The sequence below is a fragment of the Nothoprocta perdicaria genome, unplaced genomic scaffold (genome assembly GCF_003342845.1).
Source record: "Nothoprocta perdicaria isolate Ctin4 unplaced genomic scaffold, notPer1 scaffold_10, whole genome shotgun sequence".
Classification (NCBI taxonomy): Eukaryota; Metazoa; Chordata; class Aves; order Tinamiformes; family Tinamidae; genus Nothoprocta; species Nothoprocta perdicaria.
In genome coordinates, this window is record NW_020454094.1 from 3,322,364 (window position 1) to 3,329,876 (window position 7,513).

Genomic DNA, 7,513 nt, shown 5'->3' on the forward strand with positions numbered 1-7,513 from the left:
ACACACACACACACACACACACACGGTGCGGCTGCAGCGCTCAGCCCTGGGTTAGTGCACTCAACAGTGCCACTACCTGACACAACAGCAGCAGTGATGGGGGCAGGGGAGCAGAAGCAGAGGAGGTTGAGGAGGCAGAAGCAGAGGAGGACCCGTTTTGCTTCGATTTCTCCATCCCCGGCTCTTCTCTGCAGCCCAGGCTTCTCCCAGGCTGTCTCTCTCACCCACTTGCTCGCACCCATCTTGCCCTGTAGCCCCCAGGGTTTGCGTGTCCTGCAGTGCATGCTCCCCACGTCTCGTGTTCGGACTCGAGGTGCTGAACCCTGCTCTGGGGCTGGGCTGGTGCTTCCAGCACCCTCTGCCAGGTTAGAATTAAGCCTCCACTACCCTGCTTTCCATGTGATGGAGAAACAGTGGCCGAAATGCAGCCCAAATGTAGCTCTGCACCCGGGGACATGGAGGCAGGGTCTGTGCAAAACCAGCCAAGGAGGTTTTGCTCCTTCTGAGCACTCAGGTTGTGGGTTTACTATGGGGCAGATCATCAGCTTGCTGGAACAACCGCATGGATGATGACAAGGGTCCCCGCAGGAAAGGAGACAGTGGGTTGGATCCACAGAGGTGGCCTTGCAGGTGGAGGTACCCCAAGGAGCACTCATGCAAGGACAACCTGGCCTGACTCCTGCCAGCCATGAAGGTTTATTTAGATGCTATGATGTGCTGCAAGGGTGCTCACTCAGYGTGCAAGGGCTCTGCATTGCCTGCACGGTTCCATCACACCCATAACCAGTCGATGGCCTTGTCCCCATGGGGCAACAGAGGCTGTCAGCCCCACTGGACTCTCCTACATTTTGGTGGGGAAAGCTCCCAGATCCAAATTGTACAAGGCTGTTATTTCCCTTTGGATCTCTCTGGATGAGTCACCCCTGCCATGATGCCTGCAAAACCTAGACTAATGAGTTTGGGCAGAATGGCAGCAAGCTGTGCCTGTCCTTTTCTTTTCTTTTTTTTTTTCCCCCTTATGTTCTTCTCCTCCCTTGGCGCTCGGCTAATAGCAGAAAACAAATAGACAAATCAATAAATTACACACACGCACGCACACAAAAAAAATATTATATGGCCGACAGATCAACCCCACCTCCATCCCAAACAAATACCCGCTCCGGAAAGTTGCGCGTCGGAAATGTCACGCTGGAAATGTTGACATTTCTGATTGAAACCAAACAGCAATTGTCATTTTGCATCAGCGCTTTGACATAGGACGTGGGCTTGTTTGTTTAAATTAAATCACCCAACTGGAGCTACAGTTTGTCATTTTATATCCGAATGAAACCAAAAAAAGAAAAAAGAAAAAAAAAAAAGAAGTGAGCTTCAGTGTTCCTTGGCAGAACCAAGAATGGTGTTTCTCTGTTTCTCTGGGAAGAATTTGGGGTTTGAAAACTTTTGGCAGGTAAAACCACATCAAAAAGCTCCACTGGCCATCAGCTTCTTCCCTGTAATAWGCTGATACATGGGCCTGAAATAGTTGGATTCGTCAGGTGAGCAGAAAACTCAACTTTGGAACAAAATATTTCAGGACATACACAGAAATAATTTTTGATTATGTTTTGGTAGAAAATAGCTTAGCTCATTTTCAGTAAGCTTTTTATTTTTTAAAAATGTGTTTCTTGGGTCTTTACTATTTTTTTTCACTGCTTCTGGAGAGTGTACACATGCAAACATATACATTTATGCACACTTCAATAAATTCAAAATGAGCAGTTTAATTTAGGAAACAATTGCGACTTTTTTTTTTTGATAGCTTGAAATCATAGGAGTGTTTAAAATTAAAAAATAGAAAGTTCTTGTAACTTGCAAACACTAAAATAATCATGTCTAACCACCTGTAGGCCTCAAAACCTGAAAAAAAAATCAGGYTCATGTTTATTAACATGAAAGCACAGAGTCCATTTAGGGGTTACCATATGCAACCAATAAGTCATCAAGGATCAGGGATCACCTCGAGAGATTCATTACCTGTAGTTTTATCTTCTGGATTTATATTTATTAAATCAAAATCTCCTCCCTCTGCTCTGTGTGTCAGGGCATTAGTATAACTCRGGTGGGTTGTCTGCAGGAGGAAGTTTCATTTTCTTTGTTCTTTTCACTTGAAAAATACCATGGCACTCCTAAAGTTGGTTTGCTTTCTGCAGTGGACCTGGGATGCATTTCCTACTTGTGCCTAGCAATCTGTACCTAACCTTGACTGCATGAGATAGGCAGATGTTTTATAATGAAGGCCACGAGCCTGTTATTTTTATATAAATAGCATATTGAGTTAAATATGTATAAGTCTCCCCGGGTTCAAGGCATGGCTTAATGTTATACGGATTTATCGGGTGATTTGTAAGCTAATGCGAAAGGAAAAGAGGATATCTTGCAAGAACCCTGGTCAAATACCTATAACACTTTCTAGGATTAAAAAACAAAACTGTAAGAACAACCATTTACAAATATTTTGGATTGCTTAAATCAGGGCCGTTTTGCCTACTTAATTTRTCTTCTCAGATCTCTAGGAGACCTCTGAGCTCTGCATCCATGAGAAACTCCTGGGCATTAATGGTTGCATGTGATTGGATCCTCCTGCAGCATAAGCCATAAGAAACTGTATTCCAAGRCTGCTGAAAGGAGCAGAAAAAAAACTATTTTTTTTTTCTGGTTCCAGAATTTGAAATTCAACTGTTGAGCAATTTATCCAAAAATAGAAACCCAAGTGCCCCCCCTTTTTTGTGGGGCCCGCAGACATGCCGTATCAGGTTGCAGCATTGTTGCAGGAACAATAGCAGGCAAGGCCCAAAAATCAGGGCCAAGAGTTTGGAAACCTACTCAGAGAAGACAAAACACCCTCACTTGGTTGAATGCTTCACGGCTTTAGTATGTCTTGTCCTTCGTTTCCATTTTCTTCCAGCATTTCCAGACCTTTCCTTCTTGTGCATTACTTTTGTAATTAAGTATCGTTATCCCTATCTCAGTATCTCCTCGCCGTGACCAAGGACTGCGTCTTGCTTGYTACTGTATAGAAAAAAAAGGAAACAAAGAAAAAAACCAATAATCCTATCTGCAACTTAGCTGTGGTAGTGGTTGGAAGGAAGCCATGGTGGCCCCACAGCGTGGTGTTGYAGTGTGGGAGATGACCACTTGGGAGGCTTGGCTTCAACTCCAAGCTTCATTGCATGTCAGATCCTTCCACAGTTGCTTTCTGCACCAAGGAGCCAGCAACCAAACATTGCTCTAAAATCCGGATATGTTCAGAAGCTGTAAGATGTGCTCGTGTGAGGCTTGCTGACCCACCAGCAGAAGATCAAGGCATGCCCTTTGCTCAGGTTGCGCCGACATTTGAGTCCTTTGGAAAGTCCTTGAATTTTTGAATCCTGCAGCTCTTTCAACACATCTCTGCGTGTTACTACCCTTACTGTTGTGGTTATATTTTGCAGCCTTTCTGGAGCAAACCAGCAACTCTGATCTAGTAAGTGCACGAAATTCTTTCCTTCAGAAATGACTTCAAAGAAGCTAATTACTAATAAGCATCAAAAGCTACCCCGGATTCTTATGTGCATCATTGCTGTAATATGTTGTGGATTTCAATCACAGTTTTCATGCTGATTACAATTTTACATATATATGTATATATCCTTATAAATTAATATAGATGCTGTAACATGTATAAGAAGCATAACATTAGGTAAAAAAACATCAGTCAAAGAAGCATAGGACTGTTGGGAGACAATTTAGAGCTACATAATTTAGGAATAGGAAGTGAATGCAAATACTGGATCTGCCATTCTAGGTATAAAGAGTTATTTAATCTAGCTAGGGAAGTCATAAGAAGGAGTTGATAACTAGAAGTTGAAGTCAGGAAAAAGATCACATTGCAATGAGGACGTACGTGGTTGACAGTGATTAATCATTCCAGAAACTTAATAGGACGATTGGTAAAAATCACCATCTCCTGACATTTTCAGGTTGGAGCCTGGGCGACTTTGCAGGAGATACATTTTAGCCAAGCAAAAGTAATTGGGTGCAGTACAAGAGGAGACGTGAAATGAGTTAAGCACTGCCTAACTGACAGACCTCTGAAAGTAATTGCCAATGCGGAGCTGTTGTTGAAGAGGAGTGTTACTGGAGTTTGTCCTCTGTGCTATTCATCAGTGATCTGGAAGTAAATATAAAGCTACTTCTGATGACATTTGTAGATGACATTATGGTTGGGGAAACAGCAAAGAGTGAGGAGTCCAGAGCAGTCTAGTGAAAAAGAAGGAAAAATAAAAGCAGAGCCTGCATCAGGCAAATGAAATGCAAACAAAATGCAGTGAAATGCAAGATTGACTCCCTGGAAAAATAGACCCAAAAAAGAAAAATATAACCCCCTCTAACACGAGGGACTACAGGCTGCAGAAGYACAGCAGGACCCTCAGATCAGAAAGTCCAAATGTGGTCCTGGGCTCTCTGGCCAGGTGGCTTGCAGTGGATGACACGAGTAAAGTCAGTCCTGAGAGACTCTGGGATGGTTCTGAYAGCTGCATTTTAAAACATATGGTGACAAAATTGGAGAGGGTACGGAAATGAGCCACAAAAATGATTGAGGGCTGCAGAAAATGATTTGCAGGGCAAGTGTTGAAGAATTATGGTTAGCTATCAGAGAGAGATTTGATTCCAAGGGAAAAATGCCTTATAAGGGAGGATATTGCAAGGTACCGGAAGGTTGGAATCAGGCACATAAGTTTCTCAAAGAAGCAGGGTTGAGGCCATTCCTCTTTCAGGATTTCCTAAATCATAGTTCAAACGGCCCGTACCCACTGTAAATTCAATTTTTAGGTTCCCAACTCTGTCCATGGAAAGCTCTAACTTGGAGTGTTGTGTTCACAGTGAGTCTAGGTATTGAATTAKTGGGGTTTTTTTTGCAAGGATTTGACCTATTTGGATTTCATGGCACCTCTGTGGTCAGATCCTGGTGGTGATGGGAGGCAGCGTGGCTGCTGGACCTCCATCCAGYACCTCCACATCAGTGTGACAACGGTCGTCTGTTCTCAGGCAAAACTGCCATGTGATTTTGTTGGACTTTTCTGGATTGCATGGATGGTATGGATGGGGCCAGGGAGTCTCGATTTTTCTCCCCCAAGTACGTTTTCAAACCCATGGAGAAGGTGGACATTTTTGTTTCTCTTCAGAAGAAAAGCAGAATGGCTTTGTCTGTATCAAAATGAGGCATAGTCCCCCCTCCAAAAATCCTCTGAAGAATGGAAAACATCTTCCTCGTTTGCTTTGTGTGATTTTATGGTATCAACCACAACCCAGGAAACCCAAACCATGAAATAATATCAGCAGTCAAAGGGTGTTTTTTCCCAGCCCTCTGTATTCCCCAACCTCCTTCACCCATAGCCAAGTCATTTCCTTTCCTCCCAGCGCTTTGCACAGCTCAACCCACAGATGCCTGGTACCTTTTCATCATTCACAGTTGTTGTGGAACACCCTAAATATTTCAACATGGGCACGAGCGGAGCAGGATGCCTTGAATTTCAGTGCAAAGGGGCAACTTTTGGTAAGAGAGTGCAAACAGAAGTGGTTTGTTGGGGTGCTTTGCACCAGCAGGGGCACAGGCTGATTGGAACCCCCCTCCAAAGCTGAGTTTTGGGTGACTCTCCCTTCTCCTCCTTGCTGCTTTCAGCATCGCAGCATCGTTTTGCCTTTCTCCTCGCCCTTTCCTGCAAACTGCTGATTTTTGGGTTTGCGTGCGCTCGGTGCAATCGCCATGAACCATTGCCCCCTGCCGGCTCTGTGCAACAGCCGGCTGTGCGCTCGCACGCCGGAGCGCGCGCCCACGGCCTCCGCGCGAGCACTCAGAGCTTGAGGACTTGCTGCCCCTTACTCAGGYCTGGGAAAAGAGAAGAAAGTCAAGAAGAAATACAAAAATGCAGAGATGTGAAAGGCAGACCGGCAGAACAGGGAGTAAAAAGGTGTTGAAGATAAAAAGCACTGTTTAAGCCCAGGATGCAGTTATCTTAGATGCTTGTTCCATAGAAAACATTTTTATAGCCAGGACCAATTTTATGGACAGGGAAGCAAGGTATAAAAACAAACCTAAAATATTTTACATCAAAGCACAAGAGGAGCCTTGAGTGGAGAATTAGGTATCCTCACTGCAAAGTTTACACTAGCTCCGTCCAGCTCCGATTGCAGGGATTTTAGTTGGCATGAAATATTTTAAACTTTTTTTTTTCACTTTGAAGAAACTTTGCATCTCAAATAAATTATATAATATAAAGCAGAGAACTTCTAGGGAGAGCAAGCTAAATATATATATATATATATATATATATATATTTTTTTTTTTTTTTTCTCTCCATCACAGCTCCTGTTCCCAAATTACACTTGCCTTGCTCGGAGCCTTAGAAAGCTGACACAGAACAAATTGTCCTATGCAAATTGCAAGTTTTCCTCCTGATTGACAGCAGTCTAGAAAGATGGACTAATTCCAGGGGAAGTCAAGAGAAGATGGCGCCGTGACTATTAACCCACTTCGGAAGATGCTCCAAACTTCTGAACTTCAAGCGCGGACTTCAGACAGCGATGCGTTTATATCCAAAGTGCAGGATACCTATGGATGGGACACAGAGGACTACAGGTTGCATATTCACAGGGTGATACTCCTAACCAAGCATCCCAGAGATGCTTTGGCTTTCCTGACTACTGCAGCCTGCACAGCTGAGGGAGAAGCACCTGCTTCCCTCCTGGAGAATTACTCTTAATGACTCGCGATGGGACGAGCAAGCAGTCGAGTATATCAAGAGTTAATATTTTAGCTGCTGTTGCCATTCAGTGAGCAAGGACCGTTATTGCTGATCTTTGTGTATGAGGGAATAGGGGCTGTTGCAAAATTTGTATTGCCACAGGTCTGGTTTGATTGTGCCCCTCCTTGCCGCAGAGCCGTGACCGAGTTTATCGAGGTCTCCCTCTGCAAGTGATAATAAACCTAATAGCTGCCCACAGCTTAATATTTTTTCTTGCACTACATATGTTCACTTTTGGTCCTCAGATTATTTTTTTTTTTTCCTTCGGTCTCCATCTGTTCTTTTGCCTTTGAGGTACTTCAGTTACCATGGAAATGACAACATCATCTGGATGGGTGGAGCTCGGCGCAGCGCAGAGCCTCTTCCCTAGATAAACTGCTTTGCTGCCTGGCAAAACCGCAGCATTTCTGCCCGATTTACTGTCTGGTGGCATGAATTGCATCCCGTGGTCTCCGGGAGATCTCTGGTGCCTTCCAGCTGCTCCACACCAGCCACATCCAACCCCATCCCGAGGGAAGAAGGTCACTCCAAAGAATGCTACCTGTACTTGGCACTTTTCCTCTCAGCCAGCCCAGCAAATCCAAGGCATAGCCCTTTTGCTYATACCACATCAGGCCTTATTTCAGGACAGACCTCGGCAGGTTTAACACGGCCCCAGAAGTTATTACCCAGTACTGGCAATATTGATT